The 25,145-nt window shown below is 52.0% G+C and overlaps 7 non-coding genes across 7 annotated transcripts; all 7 read right to left on the bottom strand.

Annotated features, from left to right (window-relative positions):
• Positions 1–3,807: 3,807 nt before the first annotated feature.
• Positions 3,808–3,880, bottom strand: TRNAK-CUU (transfer RNA lysine (anticodon CUU)). The gene has a single exon. It is a non-coding gene; the product is annotated as a tRNA-Lys (tRNA).
• Positions 3,881–13,244: 9,364 nt separating this feature from the next.
• Positions 13,245–13,317, bottom strand: TRNAN-AUU (transfer RNA asparagine (anticodon AUU)). The gene has a single exon. It is a non-coding gene; the product is annotated as a tRNA-Asn (tRNA).
• Positions 13,318–14,065: 748 nt separating this feature from the next.
• TRNAK-CUU (transfer RNA lysine (anticodon CUU)) lies at positions 14,066–14,138 on the bottom strand. Its single transcript has one exon. It is a non-coding gene; the product is annotated as a tRNA-Lys (tRNA).
• A 743-nt stretch (positions 14,139–14,881) lies between these two features.
• On the bottom strand, positions 14,882–14,954 carry TRNAK-CUU (transfer RNA lysine (anticodon CUU)). The gene has a single exon. It is a non-coding gene; the product is annotated as a tRNA-Lys (tRNA).
• Positions 14,955–16,528: 1,574 nt separating this feature from the next.
• Positions 16,529–16,601, bottom strand: TRNAN-AUU (transfer RNA asparagine (anticodon AUU)). Its single transcript has one exon. It is a non-coding gene; the product is annotated as a tRNA-Asn (tRNA).
• A 5,657-nt stretch (positions 16,602–22,258) lies between these two features.
• On the bottom strand, positions 22,259–22,331 carry TRNAK-CUU (transfer RNA lysine (anticodon CUU)). Its single transcript has one exon. It is a non-coding gene; the product is annotated as a tRNA-Lys (tRNA).
• Positions 22,332–24,708: 2,377 nt separating this feature from the next.
• TRNAK-CUU (transfer RNA lysine (anticodon CUU)) lies at positions 24,709–24,781 on the bottom strand. Its single transcript has one exon. It is a non-coding gene; the product is annotated as a tRNA-Lys (tRNA).
• Positions 24,782–25,145: the final 364 nt, after the last annotated feature.

Raw genomic sequence — 25,145 nt, 5'->3', positions numbered from 1 at the left:
ACTACATATAGGTCACTACCTATATGTAGCTTCACAATGGTAACTCCGAATATGGCCATGTAACATGTCTATGATCATGGAATTGCCCCCTCTATGCCATCCTGGCATAGTTGGCACAATCCCATGATCCCAGTGGTCTGTAGCACAGACCCTGGTACTGCCAAACTGCCCTTCCTGGGGTTTCACTGCAGCTGCTGCTGCTGCCAACCCCTCAGACAGGCAGCTGCCCTCCTGGGGTCCAGCCAGGCCTGGCCCAGGATGGCAGAACAAAGAACTTCCTCTGAGAGAGGGTGTGACACCCTCTCCCTTTGGAAAATGGTGTGAAGGCAGGGGAGGAGTAGCCTCCCCCAGCCTCTGGAAATGCTTTGTTGGGCACAGAGGTGCCCAATTCTGCATAAGCCAGTCTACACCGGTTCAGGGACCCCTTAGCCCCTGCTCTGGCGCGAAACTGGACAAAGGAAAGGGGAGTGACCACTCCCCTGACCTGCACCTCCCCTGGGAGGTGTCCAGAGCTCCTCCAGTGTGCTCCAGACCTCTGCCATCTTGGAAACAGAGGTGCTGCTGGCACACTGGACTGCTCTGAGTGGCCAGTGCCACCAGGTGACGTCAGAGACTCCTGCTGATAGGCTCCTTCAGGTGTTAGTAGCCTATCCTCTCTCCTAGGTAGCCAAACCCTCTTTTCTGGCTATTTAGGGTCTCTGTCTCTGGGGAAACTTTAGATAACGAATGCATGAGCTCAGCCGAGTTCCTCTGCATCTCTCTCTTCACCTTCTGATAAGGAATCGACTGCTGACCGCGCTGGAAGCCTGCAAACCTGCAACATAGTAGCAAAGACGACTACTGCAACTCTGTAACGCTGATCCTGCCGCCTTCTCGACTGTTTGCCTGCTTGTGCATGCTGTGGGGGTAGTCTGCCTCCTCTCTGCACCAGAAGCTCCGAAGAAATCTCCCGTGGGTCGACGGAATCTTCCCCCTGCAACCGCAGGCACCAAAAAGCTGCATTACCGGTCCCTTGGGTCTCCTCTCAGCACGACGAGCGAGGTCCCTCCAATCCAGCGACTCTGTCCAAGTGACCCCCACAGTCCAGTGACTCTTCAGTCCAAGTTTGGTGGAGGTAAGTCCTTGCCTCACCCCGCTGGGCTGCATTGCTGGGAACCGCGACTTTGCAGCTACTCCGGCCCTTTGCACTTCCGGCAGAAATCCTTTGTGCACAGCCAAGCCTGGGTCCACGGCACTCTAACCTGCATTGCACGACTTTCTAAGTTGGTCTCCGGCGACGTGGGACTCCTTTGTGCAACTTCGGCGAGCACCGTTTCACGCATCCTCATAGTGCCTGTTTCTGGCACTTCTCCGGGTGCTACCTGCTTCAGTGAGGGCTCTTTGTCTTGCTCGACGTCCCCTCTCTCTTCAGGTCCAATTTACGACCTCCTGGTCCCTCCTGGGCCCCAGCAGCGTCCAAAAACGCCAAACGCACGAATTGCGACTAGCAAGGCTTGTTGGCGTCCTTTCGGCGGGAAAACACTTCTGCACGACTCTCCAAGGCGAGAGGGATCCGTCCACCAAAGGGGAAGTCTCTAGCCCTTTTCGTTCCTGCAGAAACCTCAGCTTCTTCTGTCCAGTAGAAGCTTCTTTGCACCCGCAGATGGCATTTCCTGGGCATCTGCCCATCTCCGACTTGCTTGTGACTTTTGGACTTGGTCCCCTTCTTCCACAGGTACCATAGATTGGAAATCCACAGTTGTTGCATTGCTGGTTTGTGTCTTTCCTGCATTATTCCTCTAACACGACTTCTTTGTCCTTAGGGGAACTTTAGTGCACTTTGCACTCACTTTTCAGGGTCTTGGGGAGGGTTATTTTTCTAACTCTCACTATTTTCTAATAGTCCCAGCGACCCTCTACAAGGTCACATAGGTTTGGGGTCCATTCGTGGTTCACATTCCACTTTTGGAGTATATGGTTTGTGTTGCCCCTATCCCTATGTTTCCCCATTGCATCCTATTGTAACTATACATTGTTTGCTCTGTTTTCTAAGACTATACTGCATATTTTTGCTATTGTGTATATATATCTTGTGTATATTTCCTATCCTCTCACTGAGGGTACACTCTAAGATACTTTGGCATATTGTCATAAAAATAAAGTACCTTTATTTTTAGTATAACTGTGTATTGTGTTTTCTTATGATATTGTGCATATGACACTAAGTGGTACTGTAGTAGCTTCACACGTCTCCTAGTTCAGCCTAAGCTGCTCTGCTAAGCTACCATTATCTATCAGCCTAAGCTGCTAGACACCCTATACACTAATAAGGGATAACTGGGCCTGGTGCAAGGTGCAAGTACCCCTTGGTACTCACAACAAGCCAGTCCAGCCTCCTACACTATCCCAGTCTTATGTCCCCATCAGTCTCTCTGGAGCTCACTTTGGTACATACATGCATCTGTCCTCTCAACCTGACTCTGGGCACATACTTAAATGTCCAGTAGAGAACAGTGTGAACTCTCCCTGTTTCGCGAGGTGGCAGTCAGCCTCCAGAGCGGTGTTTCGGAGGCTGCCGGAATGGCCGAGCGGTGTGAGGCGCCACATTCAAAAGCAGTATCTTCCCCAGTCCTGTGATCAAATACCGCTGCCAACATAAAGTAGTTTTCATACCTACTTTAATCATAACACCAGCGGGGATGAGTCCTTAAAATCCTCTTTTTGAAAGGATGGGGGGGGACAGGACGGAGCGGAGCGGACTCCGAGCTCGCTGTAAGCACGGGCGGCTCAGGCTAGGAAAAGACGCAGGAAAGGCTTGGCCTAGGACCGCTCCCAGCGGCGGCTCCCAGGGCGGGAAGTGCTGCGTTGTGTGGAGTCCTGTGGGAATCGTGAGGCAAACTGCTGGATGTGTGTGTGTGTGTGTAGTTTTAAGCCGCAGCGAAATATCTGAAAAAGGTGAGAGTTAATGTTAAACCCGAAAATGGAGAAGCCTTTAAAATGCATCACGCCCAACGTGGGGCTCGAACCCACAACCCTGAGATTAAGAGTCTCATGCGCTACCGACTGAGCTAGCCAGGTTGCTGTGCCTATGTCATTTCACACACCCTCTTTGTGTTCTTTGTGAGGAAGTAGTGTGTGGTTATCCCAGGAGGCCCCTTTGTTTCATTTTCTCTGCTGCTGACTCGACACAGGCACCTTTCTCTTTCTCCATCTCTCGCTCTACCCCAGTCTTATGTCCCCATCAGTCTCTCTGGAGCTCACACTGGTACATACATGCATCTGTCCTCTCAACCTGTCTCTGGGCATATACTTAAATGTCCAGTAGAGAACAGTGGGATCTCTCCCTGTGTCGCGAGGTGGCAGTCAGCCTCCAGAGTCGTGTTCCGGAGGCTGCCGGAATGGCCGAGCGGTGTATGGCGCCACCTTCAAGAGCAGTATCTTCCTCAGTCCCGTGGTCAAATCCCGCTGCTGACATAAAGTAGTTTTCATACCTACTTTAATCGTAACACCAGGGGGGATGAGACCTTAAACTCCTCTTTTTGAAAGGATGGGGGAGGATGGGGGGGACAGGACGGACCGGAGCAGACTCCAAGCTCGCTGTAAGCACGGGCAGCTCAGGCTAGGAAAGGGTGCAGGAAAGGCTCGGCCTAGGACCACTCCCAGCGGCGCCTCACAGGGCGGGAAGTGCTGCGTTGTGTGGAGTCCTGTGGGAATCGTGAGGCAAACTGCAGGATGTGTGTTTGTGTATTTTTAAGCCTCAGCGAAAAATCTGAATAAGGTGAGAGTTAATGTTAAACCCGAAAATGGAGAAGACTTTAAAAAGCATCACGCCCAACGTGGGGCTCGAACCCACGACCCTGAGATTAAGAGTCTCATGCTCTACCGACTGAGCTAGCCAGGCTGCTGTTCCTATGTCATTTCAAACACCCTCTGTGTGTTCTTTGTGAGGAAGTAGTGTGTGGTTATCCCAGGAGGCCCCTTTGTTTCATTTTCTCTGCTGCTGACTCGACACAGGCACCTTTCTCTTTCTCCATCTCTCGCTCTACCCCAGTCTTATGTCCCCTTCAGTCTCTCTGGAGCTCACTCTGGTACATACATGCATCTGTCCTCTCAACCTGTCTCTGGGCACATTCTTAAATGTCCAGTAGAGAACAGTGTGAACTCTCCCTGTTTCGCGAGGTGGCAGTCAGCCTCCAGAGTTGTGTCCGGAGGCTGCCGGAATGGTCGAGCGGTGTAAGGCGCCACATTCAAGAGCAGTATCTTCCCCAGTCCTGTGGTCAAATTCCGCTGCTGACAAAGTAGTTTTCATACCTACTTTAATCATAACACCAGCAGGGATGAGACCTTAAACTCCTCTTTTTTAAAGGATGGGGGGGGACAGGACGGACCGGAGCGGACTCCGAGCTCGCTGTAAGCACGGGCGGCTCAGGCTAGGAAAGGGCGCAGGAAAGGCTCGGCCTAGGACCGCTCCCAGCGGCGCCTCCCAGGGCGGGAAGTGCTGTGTTGTGTGGAGTCCTGTGGGAATCGTGAGTCAAACTGCAGGATGTGTGTGTGTGTAGTTTTAAGCCTCAGCAACATATCTGAAAAAGGTGAGAGTTGATGTTAAACCCGAAAATGGAGAAGCCGTTAAAAAGCATCACACCCAACGTGGGGCTCGAACCCACGACCCTGAGAATAAGAGTCTCATGCTCTACCGACTGAGCTAGCCGGGCTGTTGTGCCTATGGCATTTCACACACCCTCTGTGTGTTCTTTGTAAGGAAGTAGTGTGTGGTTATTCCAGGAGGCCCCTTTGTTTCATTTTCTCTGCTGCTGACTCGACACAGGCACCTTTCTCTTTCTCCATCTCCCGCTCTACCCCAGTCTTATGTCCCCATCAGTCTCTCTGGAGCTCACTCTGGTACATACATGCATCTGTCCTCTCAACCTGTCTCTGGGCACATACTTAAATGGCCAGTAGAGAACAGTGTGAACTCTCCCTGTTTCGCGAGGTGGCAGTCAGCCTCCAGAGTTGTGTCCGGAGGCTGCCGGAATGGTCGAGCGGTGTAAGGCGCCACATTCAAAAGCAGTATCTTCCCCAGTCCCGTGGTCAAATCCTGCTGCTGACAAAGTAGTTTTCATACCTACTTTAATCATAACACCAGCGGGGATGAGACCTTAAACTCCTCTTTTTTAAAGGATGGGGGGGACAGGACGGACCGGAGCGGACTCCGAGCTCGCTGTAAGCACGGGCGGCTCAGGCTAGGAAAGGGCGCAGGAAAGGTTTGGCCTAGGACCGCTCCCAGCGGCGCCTCCCAGGGCGGGAAGTGCTGCGTTGTGTGGAGTCCTGTGGGAATCGTGAGGCAAACTGCAGGATGTGTGTTTGTGTATTTTTAAGCCTCAGCGAAATATCTGAAAAAGGTGAGATTTTATGTTGAACCCGAAAATGGAGAAGCCTTTAAAAAGCATCACACCCAACATGGGGCTCGAACCCACGACCCTGAGATTAAGAGTCTCACGCTCTACCGTCTGAGCTAGGCGGGCTGCTGTGCCTATATCATTTCACACACCCTCTGTGTGTTCTTTGTGAGGAAGTAGTGTGTGGTTATCCCAGGAGGCCCCTTTGTTTCATTTTCTCTGCTGCTGACTCGACCCAGGCACCTTTCTATTTCTCCATCTCTCGCTCTACCCCAGTCTTATGTCCCCATCAGTCTATCTGGAGCTCACTTTGGTACATACATGCATCTGTCCTCTCAACCTGACTCTGGGCACATACTTAAATGTCCAGTAGAGAACAGTGTGAACTCTCCCTGTTTCGCGAGGTGGCAGTCAGCCTCCAGAGCGGTGTTTCGGAGGCTGCCGGAATGGCCGAGCGGTGTGAGGCGCCACATTCAAGAGCAGTATCTTCCCCAGTCTTGTGATCAAATACCGCTGCCAACATAAAATAGTTTTCATACCTACTTTAATCATAACACCAGCGAGGATGAGACCTTAAAATCCTCTTTTTGAAAGGATGGGGGGGGACAGGACGGAGCGGAGCGGACTCCGAGCTCGCTGTAAGCACGGGCGGCTCAGGCTAGGAAAGGGCGCAGAAAAGGCTTGGCCTAGGACCGCTCCCAGCAGCGTCTCCCAGGGCGGGAAGTGCTGCGTTGTGTGGAGTCCTGTAGGAATCGTGAGGCAAACCGCAGGATGTGTGTGTGTGTGTAGTTTTAAGCCGCAGCGAAATATCTGAAAAAGGTGAGAGTTAATGTTAAACCCGAAAATGGAGAAGCCTTTAAAAAGCATCACGCCCAACGTGGGGCTCGAACCCACGACCCTGAGATTAAGAGTCTCATGCGCTATCGACTGAGCTAGCCGGGCTGCTGTGCCTATGTCATTTCACACACCCTCTTTGTGTTCTTTGTGAGGAAGTAGTGTGTGGTTATCCCAGGAGGCCCCTTTGTTTCATTTTCTCTGCTGCTGACTCGACACAGGCACCTTTCTCTTTCTCCATCTCTCGCTCTACCCCAGTCTTATGTCCCCATCAGTCTCTCTGGAGCTCACTCTGGTACATACATGCATCTGTCCTCTCAACCTGTCTCTGGGCATGTACTTAAATGTCCAGTAGAGAACAGTGGGAACTCTCCCTGTGTCGCGAGGTGTCAGTCAGCCTTCAGAGCCGTGTTTCGGAGGCTGCCAGAATGGCTGAGAGGTGTAAGGTGCCCCATTCAAGAGCAGTATCTTCCCCAGTCCTGTGATCAAACACCGCTGCCGACATAAAGTAGTTTTCATTCCTACTTTAATCATAACACCAGCGGGGATGAGACCTTAAACTCCTTTTTGAAAAGATGGAGGGGACAGGACGGACCGGAGCGGACTCCGAGCTCGCTGTAAGCACGGGCGGCGCAGGCTAGGAAAGGGCACAGGAAAGGCTCGGCCTAGGACTGCTCCCAGCGGCGCCTTCCAGGGCGGGAAGTGCTGCGTTGTGTGGAGTCCTGTGGGAAACGTGAGGCAAACTGCAGGATGTGTGTGTGTGTGTAGTTTTAAGCCTCAGCAAAATATCTGAAAAAGGTGAGAGCTAATGTTAAACTTGAAAATGTAGAAGCCTTTAAAAAGCATCACGTCCAACATGGGGCTCAAGCTCACAACCCTGAGATTAAGAGTCTCATGCTCGACCGACTGAGCTAGCCAGGCTGCTCTACCTATGTCATTTCACACATCCTCTGTGTGTTCTTTGTGAGGAAGTAGTGTGTCGTTATCCCAGGAGGCCCCTTTGTTTCATTTTCTCTGCTGCTGATTCGACACAGGCACCTTTCTCTTTCTCCATCTCTCGCTCTACCCCAGTCTTATGTCCCCATCAGTCTCTCTGGAGCTCACTCTGGTACATACATGCATCTGTCCTCTCAACCTGACTCTTGGCACATACTTAAATGTCCAGTAGAGAACAGTGTGAACTCTCCCTGTTTTGTGAGGTGGCAGTCAGCCCCCAGAGCTGCAGTCCGGAGGCTGCCGGAATGGCCGAGCGGTGTAAGGTGCCACATTCAAGAGCAGTATCTTGCCCAGTCCTGTGATCAAATCCCGCTGCCGACATAAAGTAGTTTTCATACCTACTGTAATCATAACACCAGTGGGGATGAGACCTTAAACTCCTCTTTTTGAAAGGATGGGGGGGGTGGACAGTACGGACCGGAGCATACTCTGAGCTCGCTGTAAGCACGGGCGGCTCAGGCTAGGAAAGAGCCCCTTTGTTTCATTTTCTCTGCTGCTGACTCGACACAGGCACCTTTCTCTTTCTCCATCTCTCGCTCTACCCCAGTCTTATGTCCCCACCAGTCTCTCTGGAGCTCACTCTGGTACATACATGCATCTGTCCTCTCAACCTGTCTCTGGGCACATACTTAAATGTCCAGTAGAGAACAGTGTGAACGCTCCCTGTTTCGCGAGGTGGCAGTCAGCCTCCAGAGCTATACTCCGGAGGCTGCTGGAATGGCCGAGCGGTGTAAGGTGCCGCCTTCAAGAACAGTATCTTCCCCAGTCCTGTGATCAGATCCCGCTGCTGACATAAAGTAGTTTTCATACCTACTTTATTCATAACACCAGCGGGGATGAGACCTTAAACTCCTCTTTTTGAAAGGATGGGGGGGAACAAGACGGACCGGAGAGGACTCCGAGCTCGCTGTAAGCACGGGCGGCTCAGGCTAGGAAAGGGCGCAGGAAAGGCTCGGCCTAGGACCGCTCCCAGCGGCGCCTCCCAGGGCGGGAAGTGCTGCGTTGTGTGGAGTCCTGTGGGAATCATGAGGCAAACTGCAGGATGTGTGTGTGTGTAGTTTTAAGCCTCAGCAAAATATCTGAAAAAGGTGAGAGTTAATGTTAAACCCGAAAATGGAGAAGCCTTTAAAAAGAATCACGCCCAACGTGGGGGTCAAACCCACGACCCTGAGATTAAGAGTCTCATGTTCTACCGTCTGAGCTAGCTGGGCTGCTGTGCCTATGTTATTTCACCCACCCTCTGTGTGTTCTTTGTGAGGAAGTAGTGTGTGGTTATCCCAGGAGGCCCCTTTGTTTCATTTTCTCTGCTGCTGACTCGACACAGGCACCTTTCTCTTTCTCCATCTCTCGCTCCACCCCAGTCTTATGTCCCCATCAGTCTCTCTGGAGCTCACTCTGGTACATACATGCATCTGTCCTCTCAACCTGTCTCTGGGCACATACTTAAATGTCCAGTAGAGAACAGTGTGAAATCTCCCTGTTTCGCGAGGTGGCAGTCTGCCTCCAGAGTCGTGTTTGGTAGGCTGCCGGAATGGCCGAGCGGTGTAAGGTGCCACATTCAAGAGCAGTATCTTCCCCAGGCCCATGATCAAATACCGCTGCCGACATAAAGTAGTTTTCATACCTACTTTAATCATAACACCAGCAGGGATGAGACTTTAAACTCCTCTTTTTGAAAGGATGGGGGGGGACAGGACGGGCCGGAGCGGACTCCGAGCTTGATGTAAGCACGGGCGGCTCAGGCTAGGAAAGGGCGCAGGAAAGGCTCGGCCTAGGACCGCTCCCAGCGGCACCTCCCAGGGCGGGAAGTGCTGCGTTGTGTGGAGTCCTGTGGGAATCGTGAGGCAAACTGTAGGATGTGTGTGTGTGTATGTTTGTAGTTTTAAGCCTCAGCAAAATATCTGAAAAAGGTGAGAGTTAATGTTAAACCCGAAAATGGAGAAGCCTTTAAAAAGCATCACGCCCAAAATAGGGCTCAAACCCACAACCCTGAGATTAAGAGTCTCATGCTCTACCGACTGAGCTAGCCGGGCTGCTGTGCCTACGTCATTTCACACACCCTCTGTGTGTTCTATTGTGAGGAAGTAGTGTGTGGTTATCCCAGGAGGCCCCTTTGTTTCATTTTCTCTGCTGCTGACTCGACACAGGCACCTTTCTCTTTCTCCATCTCTCGCTCTACCCCAGTCTTATGTCCCCATCAGTCTCTCTGGAGCTCACTCTGGTACATACATGCATCTGTCCTCTCAACCTGTCTCTGGGCACATACTTAAATGTCCAGTAGAGAACAGTGTGAAATCTCCCTGTTTCGCGAGGTGGCAGTCAGCCTCCAGAGCGCTGTTCCACAGGCTGCCGGAATGGCCGAGCGGTGTAAGGTGCCATATTCAAGAGCAGTATCTTCCCCAGTCCCGTGATCAAATCCCGCTGCCGACATAAAGTAGTTTTCATACCTACTTTAATCATAACACCAACGGGGATGAGACTTTAAACTCCTCTTTTTGAAAGGATGGGGGGGGACAGGACGGACCGGAGCGGACTCCGAGCTCGCTGTAAGCACTGGCGGCTCAGGCTAGGAAAGGGCGCAGGAACGCCTCGGCCTAGGACCGCACCCAGCGGCGCCTCCCAGGGCGGGAAGTGCTGCCTTGTGTGGAGTCCTGTGGGAATCGTGAGGCAAACTGCAGGATGTGTGTGTGTGTGTGTAGTTTTAAGCCTCAGCGAAATATCTGAAAAAGGTGAGAATTAATGTTAAACCCGAAAATGGAGAAGCCTTTAAAAAGCATCACACCCGACATAGGGCTCGTACCCACGACCCTGAGATTAAGACTCTCATGCTCTACCGACTGAGCTAGCCAGGCTGCTGTGCTTGTTTCATTTCACACACCCTCTTTGTGTTCTTTGTGAGGAAGTAGTGTGTGGTTATCCCAGGAGGCCCCTTTGTTTCATTTTCTCTGATGCTGACTCGACACAGGCACCTTTCTCTTTCTCCATCTCTCGCTCTACCCCAGTCTTATGTCCCCATAGGTCTCTCTGGAGCTCACTCTGGTACATACATGCATCTGTCCTCTCAACCTGTCTCTGGGCACATACTTAAATGTCCAGTAGAGAACAGTGTGAACTCTCCCTGTTTCGCAAGGTGGCAGTCAGCCTCCCGAGCCGTGTTCCGGAGGCTGCCGGAATGGCCAAGCGGTGTAAGGTGCCACATTCAAGAGCAGTATCTTCCACAGTCCCGTGATCAAATACCGCTGCCGACATAAAGTAGTTTTCATACCTACTTTAATCATAACACCAGCAGGGATGAGAATTTAAACTCCTCTTTTTGAAAGGACGGGGGGGGACAGGATGGACCGGAGCGGACTCCAAGCTTGCTGTAAGCACGGGCGGCTCAGGCTAGGAAAGGGCGCAGGAAAGGCTCGGCCTAGGACCGCTCCCAGCGTCGCCTCCCAGGGCGGGAAGTACTACTTTGTGTGGAGTCCTGTGGGAATCGTGAGGCAAACTGCAGAATGTGTGTGTGTGTGTGTGTAGTTTTAAGCCTCAGCGAAATATCTGAAAAAGGTGAGAGTTAATGTTCAACCCGAAAATGGAGAAGCCTTTAAAAAGCATCACGCCCAACGTGGGGCTCGAGCCCACGACCCTGAGATTAAGAGTCTCATACTCTACAGACTGAGCTAGCCGGTCTGCTGTGCCTATGTCATTTCACACACCCTCTGTGTGTTCTTTGTGAGGAAGTAGTGTGTGGTTATCCCAGGAGGCCCCTTTGTTTCATTTTCTCTGCTGCTGACTCGACACAGGCACCTTTCTCTTTCTCCATCTCTCGCTCTACCCCAGTCTTATGTCCCCATCAGTCTCTCTGGAGCTCACTCTGGTACATACATGCATCTGTCCTCTCAACCTGTCTCTGGGCACATACTTAAATGTCCAGTAGAGAACAGAGTGAACTCTCCCTGTTTTGCGAGGTGGCAGTCAGTCTCCAGGGCCGTGTTCCGAAGGCTACCGGAATGGCCGAGCGGTGTAAGGCGCCACATTCAAGAGCAGTATCTTCCCCAGTCCCGTGATCAAATCCTGCTGCTGACATAAAGTAGTTTTCATACCTACTTTAATCATAACACCAGCGGGATGAGACCTTAAACTGCTCTTTTTGAAAGGATGGGGGGGACAGGACGGACCGGAGCGGACTCCGAGCTCGCTGTAAGCACGGGCGGCTCAGGCTAGGAAAGGGCGCAGGAAAGGCTCGGCATAGGACCGCTCCCAGCGGCGCCTCCCAGGGCGGGAAGTGCTGCGTTGTGTGGAGTCCTGTGGGAATCGTGAGGCAAACTGCAGGATGTGTGTGTGTGTAGTTTTAAGCCTCAGCGAAATATCTGAAAAAGGTGAGAGTTAATGTTAAACCCGAAAATGGAGAAGCCTTTAACAAGCATCACGCCCAACATGGGGCTCAAACGCACGACCCTGAGATTAAGAGTCTCATGCTCTACTGACTGAACTAGCCGGGCTGCTGTGCCTATGTCATTTCACACACCCTCTGTGTGTTCTTTGTGAGGAAGTAGTGTGTGGTTATCCCAGGAGGCCCCTTTGTTTCATTTTATCTGTTGCTGACTCGACACAGGCACCTTTCTCTTTCTACATCTCTCGCTCTACCCAAGTCTTATGTCCCCATCAGTCTCTCTGGAGCTCACTCTGGTACATATATGCATCTGTCCTCTCAACCTGTCTCTGGGCACATACTTAAATGTCCAGTAGAGAACAGAGTGAACTCTCCCTGTTTTGCGAGGTGGCAGTCAGCCTCCAGGGCCGTGTTCCGAAGGCTACCGGAATGGCCGAGCGGTGTAAGGCGCCACATTCAAGAGCAGTATCTTCCCCAGTCCCGTGATCAAATCCTGCTGCAGACATGAAGTAGTTTTCATACCTACTTTAATCATAACACCAGTGGGATGAGACCTTAAACTGCTCTTTTTGAAAGGATGGGGGGGACAGGACGGACCGGAGCGGACTCCGAGCTCGCTGTAAGCACGGGCGGCTCAGGCTAGGAAAGGGCGCAGGAAAGGCTCGGCCTAGGACCGCTCCCAGCGGCGCCTCCCAGGGCGGGAAGTGCTGCGTTGTGTGGAGTCCTGTGGGAATCGTGAGGCAAACTGCAGGATGTGTGTGTGTGTAGTTTTAAGCCTCAGCGAAATATCTGAAAAAGGTGAGAGTTAATGTTAAACCCGAAAATGGAGAAGCCTTTAACAAGCATCACGCCCAACATGGGGCTCAAACGCACGACCCTGAGATTAAGAGTCTCATGCTCTACTGACTGAACTAGCCGGGCTGCTGTGCCTATGTCATTTCACACACCCTCTGTGTGTTCTTTGTGAGGAAGTAGTGTGTGGTTATCCCAGGAGGCCCCTTTGTTTCATTTTATCTGTTGCTGACTCGACACAGGCACCTTTCTCTTTCTACATCTCTCGCTCTACCCAAGTCTTATGTCCCCATCAGTCTCTCTGGAGCTCACTCTGGTACATATATGCATCTGTCCTCTCAACCTGTCTCTGGGCACATACTTAAATGTCCAGTAGAGAACAGTGTGAACTCTCCCTGTTTTGCGAGGTAGCAGTCAGCCTCCAGAGCTGTGTTTCGGAGGCTGCCGGAATGGCCGAGCGGTGTAAGGCGATACATTCAAGAGCAGTATTTTCCTCAGTCCCGTGATCAAATCCTGCTGCCGACATAAAGTAGTTTTCATACCTACTTTAATCATAACACCAGCGGGATGAGACCTTAAACTGCTCTTTTTGAAAGGATGGTGGGGGGGACAGGACGGACCAGAGCGGACTCCGAGCTCGCTGTAAGCACGGGCGGCTCAGGCTAGGAAAGGGCGCAGGAAAGGCTCGGCCTACACCGCTCCCAGCGGCGCCTCCCAGGGCGGGAAGTGCTGCGTTGTGTGGAGTCCTATGGGAATCGTGAGGCAAACTGCAGGATGTGTGTGTGTGTGTGATTTTAAGCCTCAGCGAAATATCTGAAAAAGGTGAGAGTTAATGTTAAACCCGAAAATGGAGAAGCCTTTAAAAAGCATCACGCCCAACGTGGGGCTCAAACCCACAACCCTGAGATTAATAGGCTCATACTCTATCGACTAAGCTAGCCAGGCTACTGTGCCTACGTCATTTCACACTCCCTCTGTGTGTTCTTTGTGAGGAAGTAGTGTGTGGTTATCCCAGGAGGCCCCTTTGTTTCATTTTCTCTGCTGCTGACTCGACACAGGCACCTTTCTCTTTCTCCATCTCTCGCTCTACCCCAGTCTTATGTCCCCATCAGTCTCTCTGGAGCTCACTCTGGTACATACATGCATCTGTCCTCTCAACCTGTCTCTGGGCACATACTTGAATGTCCAGTAGAGAACAGTGTGAACTCTCCCTGTTTCGCGAGGTGGCAGTCAGCCTCCAGAGCCGTGTTCGGGAGGCTGCCGGAATTTCCGAGCGGTGTAAGGCGCCACATTCAAGAGCAGTATCTTCCCCAGTCCCGTGATCAATTCCTGCTGCCGACATAAAGTAGTTTTCATACCTACTTTAATCATAACACCGGTGGGGTTGAGACCTTAAACTCCTCTTTTTGAAAGGATGGGGGGGAGACAGGACGGACCGGAGCGGACTCCGAGCTCGCTGTAAGCACGGGCGGCTCAGGCTAGAAAAGGGCGCAGGAAAGGCTCGGCGTAGGACCGCTCCAAGCGGCGCCTCCCAGGGTGGGAAGTGCTGCGTTGTGTGGAGTCCTGTGGGAATCGTGAGGCAAACTGCAGGATGTGTGTGTGTGTGTGTAGTTTTAACCCTCAGCGAAATATATCTGAAAAAGGTGAGAGTTAATGTTAAACCCGAAAATGGAGAAGCCTTTAAAAAGCATCACGCCCAACGTGGGGCTCGAACCCACAACCCTGAGATTAAGAGTCTCATGCTCTACCGACTAAGCTAGCCGGGCTCCTGTCCCTATGTCATTTCACACACCCTCTGTGTGTTCTTTGTGAGGAAGTAGTGTGTGGTTATCCCAGGAGGCCCCTTTGATTCATTTTCTCTGCTGCTGACTCGACACAGGCATCTTTCTCTTTCTCCATCTCTCGCTCTACCCCAGTCTTATGTCCCCATCAGTCTCTCTGGAGCTCACTCTGGTACATACATGCATCTGTCCTCTCAACCTGTCTCTGGGCACATACTTGAATGTCCAGTAGAGAACAGTGTGAACTCTCCCTGTTTCGCGAGGTGGCAGTCAGCCTCCAGAGCCGTGTTCGGGAGGCTGCCGGAATTTCCGAGCGGTGTAAGGCGCCACATTCAAGAGCAGTATCTTCCCCAGTCCCGTAATCAATTCCCGCTGCCGACATAAATTAGTTTTCATACCTACTTTAATCACAACACCAGCGGGGTTGAGACCTTAAACTCCTCTGTTTGAAAGGATGGGGGGGGAGATAGGACGGACCGGAGCGGACTCCCAGCTCGCTGTAAGCACGGGCGGCTCAGGCTAGGAAAGGGCGTAGGAAAGGCTCGGCCTAGGACCGCTCCCAGCGGCGCCTCCCAGGGTGGGAAGTGCTGCGTTGTGTGGAGTCCTGTGGGAATAGTGAGGCAAACTGCAGGATGTGTGTGTGTAGTTTTAAGCCTCAGCGAAATATATCTGAAAAAGGTGAGAGTTAATGTTAAACCCGAAAATGGAGAAGCCTTTAAAAAGCATCACACCCAACGTGGGGCTTGAACCCACGACCCTGAGATTAAGAGTCTCATGCTCTACCGACTGAGCTAGCCGGGCTGCTGTGCCTATGTCATTTCACACACCCTCTGTGTGTTCTTTGTGAGGAAGTAGTGTGTGGTTATCCCAGGAGGCCCTTTGGTTTCATTTTCTCTGCTGCTGACTCGACACAGGCACCTTTCTCTTTCTCCATCTCTCGCTCTACCCCAGTCTTATGTCCCCATCAGTCTCTCTGGAGCTCACTCTTGTACATACATGCATCTGTCCTCTCAACCTGTCTCTGGGCACATACTTGAATGTCCAGTAGAGAACAGTGTGAACTCTCCCTGTTTCACGAGGTGGCAGTCAGCCTCCAGAGCCGTGTTCGGGAGGCTGCCGGAATTTCCGAGCGGTGTAAGGCGCCACATTCAAGAGCAGTATCTTCCCCAGTCCCGTGATCAATTCCCGCTGCCGACATAAAGTAGTTTTCATACCTACTTTAATCATAACACCGGCGGGGTTAAGACCTTAAACTCCTCTGTTTGAAAGGATGGGGGGGAGACAGGACGGACCGGAGCGGACTCCGAGCTCGCTGTAAGCACGGGCGGCTCAGGCTAGAAAAGGGAGCAGGAAAGTCTCGGCCTAGGACCGCTCCAAGTGGCGCCTCCCAGGGTGGGAAGTGCTGCGTTGTGTGGAGTCCTGTGGGAATCGTGAGGCAAACTGCAGGATGTGTGTGTGTGTGTGTGTGTGTGTGTAGTTTTAAGCCTCAGCTAAATATATCTGAAAAAGGTGAGAGTTAATGTTAAACCCGAAAATGGAGAAGCCTTTAAAAAGCATCACGCCCAACGTGGGGCTCGAACCCACAACCCTGAGATTAAGAGTCTTATGCTCTACCGACTGAGCTAGCCGGGCTCCTGTGCCTATGTCATTTCACACACCCTCTGTGTGTTCTTTGTGAGGAAGTAGTGTGTGGTTATCCCAGGAGGCCCCTTTGATTAATTTTCTCTGCTGCTGACTCGACACAGGCATCTTTCTCTTTCTCCATCTCTCGCTCTACCCCAGTCTTATGTCCCCATCAGTCTCTCTGGAGCTCACTCTGGTACATACATGCATCTGTCCTCTCAACCTGTCTCTGGGCACATACTTGAATGTCCAGTAGAGAACAGTGTAAACTCTCCCTGTTTCGCGAGGTGGCAGTCAGCCTCCAGAGCCGTGTTCGGGAGGCTGCCGGAATTTCCGAGCGGTGTAAGGCGCCATATTCAAGAGCAGTATCTTCCCCAGTCCCGTAATCAAATCCTGCTGCCGACATAAAGTAGTTTTCATACCTACTTTAATCATAACACCAGCGGGATGAGACCTTAAACTGCTCTTTTTGAAAGGATGGTGGGGGGGACAGGACGGACCAGAGCGGACTCCGAGCTCGCTGTAAGCACGGGCGGCTCAGGCTAGGAAAGGGCGCAGGAAAGGCTCGGCCTACACCGCTCCCAGCGGCGCCTCCCAGGGCGGGAAGTGCTGCGTTGTGTGGAGTCCTATGGGAATCGTGAGGCAAACTGCAGGATGTGTGTGTGTGTGTGATTTTAAGCCTCAGCGAAATATCTGAAAAAGGTGAGAGTTAATGTTAAACCCGAAAATGGAGAAGCCTTTAAAAAGCATCACGCCCAACGTGGGGCTCAAACCCACAACCCTGAGATTAATAGGCTCATACTCTATCGACTAAGCTAGCCAGGCTACTGTGCCTACGTCATTTCACACTCCCTCTGTGTGTTCTTTGTGAGGAAGTAGTGTGTGGTTATCCCAGGAGGCCCCTTTGTTTCATTTTCTCTGCTGCTGACTCGACACAGGCACCTTTCTCTTTCTCCATCTCTCGCTCTACCCCAGTCTTATGTCCCCATCAGTCTCTCTGGAGCTCACTCTGGTACATACATGCATCTGTCCTCTCAACCTGTCTCTGGGCACATACTTGAATGTCCAGTAGAGAACAGTGTGAACTCTCCCTGTTTCGCGAGGTGGCAGTCAGCCTCCAGAGCCGTGTTCGGGAGGCTGCCGGAATTTCCGAGCGGTGTAAGGCGCCACATTCAAGAGCAGTATCTTCCCCAGTCCCGTGATCAATTCCTGCTGCCGACATAAAGTAGTTTTCATACCTACTTTAATCATAACACCGGTGGGGTTGAGACCTTAAACTCCTCTTTTTGAAAGGATGGGGGGGAGACAGGACGGACCGGAGCGGACTCCGAGCTCGCTGTAAGCACGGGCGGCTCAGGCTAGAAAAGGGCGCAGGAAAGGCTCGGCGTAGGACCGCTCCAAGCGGCGCCTCCCAGGGTGGGAAGTGCTGCGTTGTGTGGAGTCCTGTGGGAATCGTGAGGCAAACTGCAGGATGTGTGTGTGTGTGTGTAGTTTTAACCCTCAGCGAAATATATCTGAAAAAGGTGAGAGTTAATGTTAAACCCGAAAATGGAGAAGCCTTTAAAAAGCATCACGCCCAACGTGGGGCTCGAACCCACAACCCTGAGATTAAGAGTCTCATGCTCTACCGACTAAGCTAGCCAGGCTCCTGTCCCTATGTCATTTCACACACCCTCTGTGTGTTCTTTGTGAGGAAGTAGTGTGTGGTTATCCCAGGAGGCCCCTTTGATTCATTTTCTCTGCTGCTGACTCGACACAGGCATCTTTCTCTTTCTCCATCTCTCGCTCTACCCCAGTCTTATGTCCCCATCAGTCTCTCTGGAGCTCACTCTGGTACATACATGCATCTGTCCTCTCAACCTGTCTCTGGGCACATACTTGAATGTCCAGTAGAGAACAGTGTGAACTCTCCCTGTTTCGCGAGGTGGCAGTCAGCCTCCAGAGCCGTGTTCGGGAGGCTGCCGGAATTTCCGAGCGGTGTAAGGCGCCACATTCAAGAGCAGTATCTTCCCCAGTCCCGTAATCAATTCCCGCTGCCGACATAAATTAGTTTTCATACCTACTTTAATCACAACACCAGCGGGGTTGAGACCTTAAACTCCTCTGTTTGAAAGGATGGGGGGGGAGATAGGACGGACCGGAGCGGACTCCCAGCTCGCTGTAAGCACGGGCGGCTCAGGCTAGGAAAGGGCGTAGGAAAGGCTCGGCCTAGGACCGCTCCCAGCGGCGCCTCCCAGGGTGGGAAGTGCTGCGTTGTGTGGAGTCCTGTGGGAATAGTGAGGCAAACTGCAGGATGTGTGTGTGTAGTTTTAAGCCTCAGCGAAATATATCTGAAAAAGGTGAGAGTTAATGTTAAACCCGAAAATGGAGAAGCCTTTAAAAAGCATCACACCCAACGTGGGGCTTGAACCCACGACCCTGAGATTAAGAGTTTCATGCTCTACCGACTGAGCTAGCCGGGCTGCTGTGCCTATGTCATTTCACACACCCTCTGTGTGTTCTTTGTGAGGAAGTAGTGTGTGGTTATCCCAGGAGGCCCTTTGGTTTCATTTTCTCTGCTGCTGACTCGACACAGGCACCTTTCTCTTTCTCCATCTCTCGCTCTACCCCAGTCTTATGTCCCCATCAGTCTCTCTGGAGCTCACTCTTGTACATACATGCATCTGTCCTCTCAACCTGTCTCTGGGCACATACTTGAATGTCCAGTAGAGAACAGTGTGAACTCTCCCTGTTTCACGAGGTGGCAGTCAGCCTCCAGAGCCGTGTTCGGGAGGCTGCCGGAATTTCCGAGCGGTGTAAGGCGCCACATTCAAGAGCAGTATCTTCCCCAGTCCCGTGATCAATTCCCGCTGCCGACATAAAGTAGTTTTCATACCTACTTTAATCATAACACCGGCGGGGTTAAGACCTTAAACTCCTCTGTTTGAAAGGATGGGGGGGAGACAGGACGGACCGGAGCGGACTCCGAGCTCGCTGTAAGCACGGGCGGCTCAGGCTAGAAAAGGGAGCAGGAAAGTCTCGGCCTAGGACCGCTCCAAGTGGCGCCTCCCAGGGTGGGAAGTGCTGCGTTGTGTGGAGTCCTGTGGGAATCGTGAGGCAAACTGCAGGATGTGTGTGTGTGTGTGTGTGTGTGTGTAGTTTTAAGCCTCAGCTAAATATATCTGAAAAAGGTGAGAGTTAATGTTAAACCCGAAAATGGAGAAGCCTTTAAAAAGCATCACGCCCAACGTGGGGCTCGAACCCACAACCCTGAGATTAAGAGTCTTATGCTCTACCGACTGAGCTAGCCGGGCTCCTGTGCCTATGTCATTTCACACACCCTCTGTGTGTTCTTTGTGAGGAAGTAGTGTGTGGTTATCCCAGGAGGCCCCTTTGATTAATTTTCTCTGCTGCTGACTCGACACAGGCATCTTTCTCTTTCTCCATCTCTCGCTCTACCCCAGTCTTATGTCCCCATCAGTCTCTCTGGAGCTCACTCTGGTACATACATGCATCTGTCCTCTCAACCTGTCTCTGGGCACATACTTGAATGTCCAGTAGAGAACAGTGTAAACTCTCCCTGTTTCGCGAGGTGGCAGTCAGCCTCCAGAGCCGTGTTCGGGAGGCTGCCGGAATTTCCGAGCGGTGTAAGGCGCCATATTCAAGAGCAGTATCTTCCCCAGTCCCGTAATCAATTCCCGCTGCCGACATAAATTAGTTTTCATACCTACTTTAATCATAACACCAGCGGGGTTGAGACCTTAAACTCCTCTTTTTGAAAGGATGGGGGGGAGTTAGGACGGACCGGAGCGGACTCCCATCTCGCTGTAAGCACGGGCGGCTCAGGCTAGGAAAGGGCGTAGGAAAGGCTCGGCCTAGGACTGCTCCCAGCGGCGCCTCCCAGGGTGGGAAGTGCTGCGTTGTGTGGAGTCCTGTGGGAATCGTGAGGCAAACTGCAGGATGTGTGTGTGTGTGTGTAGTTTTAAGCCTCAGCGAAATATCTGAAAAAGGTGAGAGTTAATGTTAAACCCGAAAATGGATAAGCCTTTAAAAAGCATCACGCCCAACGTGGGGCTCGAACCCACGACCCTCAGATTAAGAGTCTCATGCTCTACCGATTGAGCCAGCCGGGCTGCTGTGCCTATGTCATTTCACACATCCTCTGTGTGTTCTTTGTGAGGAAGTAGTGTGTGGTTAACCCAGGAGGCCCCTTTGTTTCATTTTCTCTGCTGCTGACTCGACACAGGCACCTTTCTCTTTCTCCATCTCTCGCTCTACCCCAGTCTTATGTCCCCATCAGTCTCTCTGGAGCTCACTCTAGTACATACATGCATCTGTCCTCTCAACCTGTCTCTGGGCACATACTTAAATGTCCAGTAGAGAACAGTGTGAACTCTCCCTGTTTTGCGAGGTGGCAGTCAGCCTCCAGAGCAGTGCTCCGCAGGCTGCCGGAATGGCCGAGCGGTGTAGGGTTTCACATTCTAGAGCCGTATTGTCCCCAGTCCCGTGATCAAATCCCGCTGCTGACATAAAGTAGTTTTCATACCTACTTTAATCATAACACCAGCGGGGATGAGACCTTAAACTCTTTTTTTTTAAAGGATGGGGGGGACAGGACGGACCGGAGCGGACTCCGAGCTCGCTGTAAGCACGGGCGGCTCAGGCTAGGAAAGGGCGCAGGAAAGGCTGGGCCTAGGACCGCTCCCAGCGGCGCCTCCCAGGGCTGGAAGTGCTGCGTTGTGTGGAGTCCTGTGGGAATCGTGAGGCAAACGGCAGGATGTGTGTGTGTGTGTCGTTTTAAGCCTCAGCGAAATATCTGAAAAAGGTGAGAGTTAATGTTAAACCCGAAAATGGAAAAGCCTTTAAAAATCATCACGCCCAACGTGGGGCTCGAACCCACGACCCGGAGATTAAGAGTCTCATGCTCTACCGACTGAGCTAGCCGGGCTGCTGTGCCTGTGGTATTTCACACAACCTCTGTGTGTTCTTTGTGAGGAAGTAGTGTGTGGTTATCCCAAGAGGCCCCTTTGTTTCATTTTCTCTGCTGCTGACTCGACACAGGCACCTTTCTCCATCTCTCGCTCTACCCCAGTCTTATGTCCCCATCAGTCTCTCTGGAGCTCACTCTGGTACATACATGCATCTGTCCTCTCAACCTGTCTCTGGGCACATACTTGAATGTCCAGTAGAGAACAGTGTGAACTCTCCCTGTTTCGCGAGGTGGCAGTCAGCCTCCAGAGCCGTGTTCGGGAGGCTGCCGGAATTTCCGAGCCGTGTAAGGCGCCACATTCAAGAGCAGTATCTTCCCCAGTCCCGTAATCAATTCCCGCTGCCGACATAAATTAGTTTTCATACCTACTTTAATCATAACACCAGCGGGGTTGAGACCTTAAACTCCTCTTTTTGAAAGGATGGGGGGGAGTTAGGACGGACCGGAGCGGACTCCCATCTCGCTGTAAGCACGGGCGGCTCAGGCTAGGAAAGGGCGTAGGAAAGGCTCGGCCTAGGACTGCTCCCAGCGGCGCCTCCCAGGGTGGGAAGTGCTGCGTTGTGTGGAGTCCTGTGGGAATCGTGAGGCAAACTGCAGGATGTGTGTGTGTGTGTGTAGTTTTAAGCCTCAGCGAAATATCTGAAAAAGGTGAGAGTTAATGTTAAACCCGAAAATGGATAAGCCTTTAAAAAGCATCACGCCCAACGTGGGGCTCGAACCCACGACCCTCAGATTAAGAGTCTCATGCTCTACCGACTGAGCCAGCCGGGCTGCTGTGCCTATGTCATTTCACACATCCTCTGTGTGTTCTTTGTGAGGAAGTAGTGTGTGGTTAACCCAGGAGGCCCCTTTGTTTCATTTTCTCTGCTGCTGACTCGACACAGGCACCTTTCTCTTTCTCCATCTCTCGCTCTACCCCAGTCTTATGTCCCCATCAGTCTCTCTGGAGCTCACTCTAGTACATACATGCATCTGTCCTCTCAACCTGTCTCTGGGCACATACTTAAATGTCCAGTAGAGAACAGTGTGAACTCTCCCTGTTTTGCGAGGTGGCAGTCAGCCTCCAGAGCAGTGCTCCGCAGGCTGCCGGAATGGCCGAGCGGTGTAAGGTTTCACATTCTAGAGCCGTATTGTCCCCAGTCCCGTGATCAAATCCCGCTGCTGACATAAAGTAGTTTTCATACCTACTTTAATCATAACACCAGCGGGGATGAGACCTTAAACTCTTTTTTTTTAAAGAATGGGGGGGACAGGACGGACCGGAGCGGACTCCGAGCTCGCTGTAAGCACGGGCGGCTCAGGCTAGGAAAGGGCGCAGGAAAGGCTGGGCCTAGGACCGCTCCCAGCGGCGCCTCCCAGGGCTGGAAGTGCTGCGTTGTGTGGAGTCCTGTGGGAATCGTGAGGCAAACGGCAGGATGTGTGTGTGTGTGTCGTTTTAAGCCTCAGCGAAATATCTGAAAAAGGTGAGAGTTAATGTTAAACCCGAAAATGGAAAAGCCTTTAAAAATCATCACGCCCAACGTGGGGCTCGAACCCACGACCCTGAGATTAAGAGTCTCATGCTCTACCGACTGAGCTAGCCGGGCTGCTGTGCCTGTGGTATTTCACACAACCTCTGTGTGTTCTTTGTGAGGAAGTAGTGTGTGGTTATCCCAAGAGGCCCCTTTGTTTCATTTTCTCTGCTGCTGACTCGACACAGGCACCTTTCTCCATCTCTCGCTCTACCCCAGTCTTATGTCCCCATCAGTCTCTCTGGAGCTCACTCTGGTACATACATGCATCTGTCCTCTCAACCTGTCTCTGGGCACATACTTGAATGTCCAGTAGAGAACAGTGTGAACTCTCCCTGTTTCGCGAGGTGGCAGTCAGCCTCCAGAGCCGTGTTCGGGAGGCTGCCGGAATTTCCGAGCCGTGTAAGGCGCCACATTCAAGAGCAGTATCTTCCCCAGTCCCGTAATCAATTCCCGCTGCCGACATAAATTAGTTTTCATACCTACTTTAATCATAACACCAGCGGGGTTGAGACCTTAAACTCCTCTTTTTGAAAGGATGGGGGGGGAGATAGGACGGACCGGAGCGGACTCCCAGCTCGCTGTAAGCACGGGCGGCTCAGGCTAGGAAAGGGCGTAGGAAAGGCTCGGCCTAGGACCGCTCCCAGCGGCGCCTCCCAGGGTGGGAAGTGCTGCGTTGTGTGGAGTCCTGTGGGAATAGTGAGGCAAACTGCAGGATGTGTGTGTGTAGTTTTAAGCCTCAGCGAAATATATCTGAAAAAGGTGAGAGTTAATGTTAAACCCGAAAATGGAGAAGCCTTTAAAAAGCATCACACCCAACATGGGGCTTGAACCCACGACCCTGAGTTAAAGAGTCTCATACTCTACCGACTGAGCTAGCCGGGCTGCTGTGCCTATGTCATTTCACACATCCTCTGTGTGTTCTTTGTGAGGAAGTAGTGTGTGGTTATCCCAGGAGGCCCTTTGGTTTAATTTTCTCTGCTGCTGACTCGATACAGGCACCTTTCTCTTTCTCAATCTCTCGCTCTACTCCAGTCTTATGTCCCCATCAGTCTCTCTGGAGCTCACTCTGGTACATACATGCATCTGTCGTCTCAACCTGTCTCTGGGCACATACTTAAATGTCCAGTAGAGAACAGTGTGAACTCTCCCTGTTTTGCGAGGTGGCAGTCAGCCTCCAGAGCCGTGTTCCGGAGGCTGCCCGAATGGCCGAGCGGTGTAAGGTGCCACATTCTAGAGCAGTATTGTCCCCAGTCCTGTGATCAAATCCCGCTGCTGACATAAGGTAGTTTTCATACCTACTTTAATCATAACACCAGCGGGGATGAGACATTAAACTCCTCTTTTTGAAAGGATGAGAAGGACAGGACGGACCGGAGCGGACTCCGAGCTCGCTGTAAGCACGGGCAGCTCAGGTTAGGAAAGGGCGCAGGAAAGGCTGGGCCTAGGACCGCTCCCAGCGGCGCCTCCCAGGGCGGGAAGTGCTGCGTTGTGTGGAGTCCTGTGGGAATCGTGAGGCAAACGGCAGGATGTGTGTGTGTGTCGTTTTAAGCCTCAGCGAAATATCTGAAAAAGGTGAAAGTTAATGTTAAACCGGAAAATGGAGAAGCCTTTAAAAAGCATCACGCCCAACGTGGTGCTCGAACCCACAACCCTGAGATTAAGAGGCTCATGCTCTACCGACTGAGATAGCCAGGCTACGGTACCTATGTCATTTCACACACCCTCTGTGTGTTCTTTGTGAGGAAGTAGTGTGTGGTTATCCCAGGAGGCCCCTTTGTTTCATTTTCTCTGCTGCTGACTCGACACAGGCACCTTTCTCTTTCTCCATCTCTCGCTCTACCCCAGTCTTATGTCCCCATCAGTCTCTCTGGAGCTCACTCTGGTACATACATGCATCTGTCCTCTCAACCTGTCTCTGGGCACATACTTGAATGTCCAGTAGAGAACAGTGTGAACTCTCCCTGTTTCGCGAGGTGGCAGTCAGCCTCCAGAGCCGTGTTAGGGAGGCTGCCGGAATTTCCGAGCGGTGTAAGGCGCCACATTCAAGAGCAGTATCTTCCCCAGTCCCGTGATCAATTCCCGCTGCCGACATAAAGTAGTTTTCATACCTACTTTAATCATAACACCGGCGGGGTTAAGACCTTAAACTCCTCTGTTTGAAAGGATGGGGGGGAGACAGGACGGACCGGAGCGGACTCCGAGCTCGCTGTAAGCACGGGCGGCTCAGGCTAGAAAAGGGCGCAGGAAAGGCTCGGCCTAGGACCGCTCCAAGCGGCCCCTCCCAGGGTGGGAAGTGCTGCGTTGTGTGGAGTCCTGTGGGAATCGTGAGGCAAACTGCAGGATGTGTGTGTGTGTGTGTGTGTGTAGTTTTAAGCCTCAGCTAAATATATCTGAAAAAGGTGAGAGTTAATGTTAAACCCGAAAATGGAGAAGCCTTTAAAAAGCATCACGCCCAACGTGGGGCTCGAACCCACGACCCTGAGATTAAGAGTCTCATGCTCTACCGACTGAGCTAGCCGGGCTCCTGTGCCTATGTCATTTCACACACCCTCTGTGTGTTCTTTGTGAGGAAGTAGTGTGTGGTTATCCCAGGAGGCCCCTTTAATTCATTTTCTCTGCTGCTGACTCGACACAGGCATCTTTCTCTTTCTCCATCTCTCGCTCTACCCCAGTCTTATGTCCCCATCAGTCTCTCTGGAGCTCACTCTGGTACATACATGCATCTGTCCTCTCAACCTGTCTCTGGGCACATACTTGAATGTCCAGTAGAGAACAGTGTGAACTCTCCCTGTTTCGCGAGGTGGCAGTCAGCCTCCAGAGCCGTGTTCGGGAGGCTGCCGGAATTTCCGAGCGGTGTAAGGCGCCACATTCAAGAGCAGTATCTTC

Source organism: Pleurodeles waltl, chromosome 6, assembly GCF_031143425.1.
Source record: "Pleurodeles waltl isolate 20211129_DDA chromosome 6, aPleWal1.hap1.20221129, whole genome shotgun sequence".
Taxonomy (NCBI): domain Eukaryota; kingdom Metazoa; phylum Chordata; class Amphibia; order Caudata; family Salamandridae; genus Pleurodeles; species Pleurodeles waltl.
The sequence above is the reverse complement of the archived record's forward strand: the minus strand, read 5'-3'. Positions and strand labels throughout refer to the sequence as shown.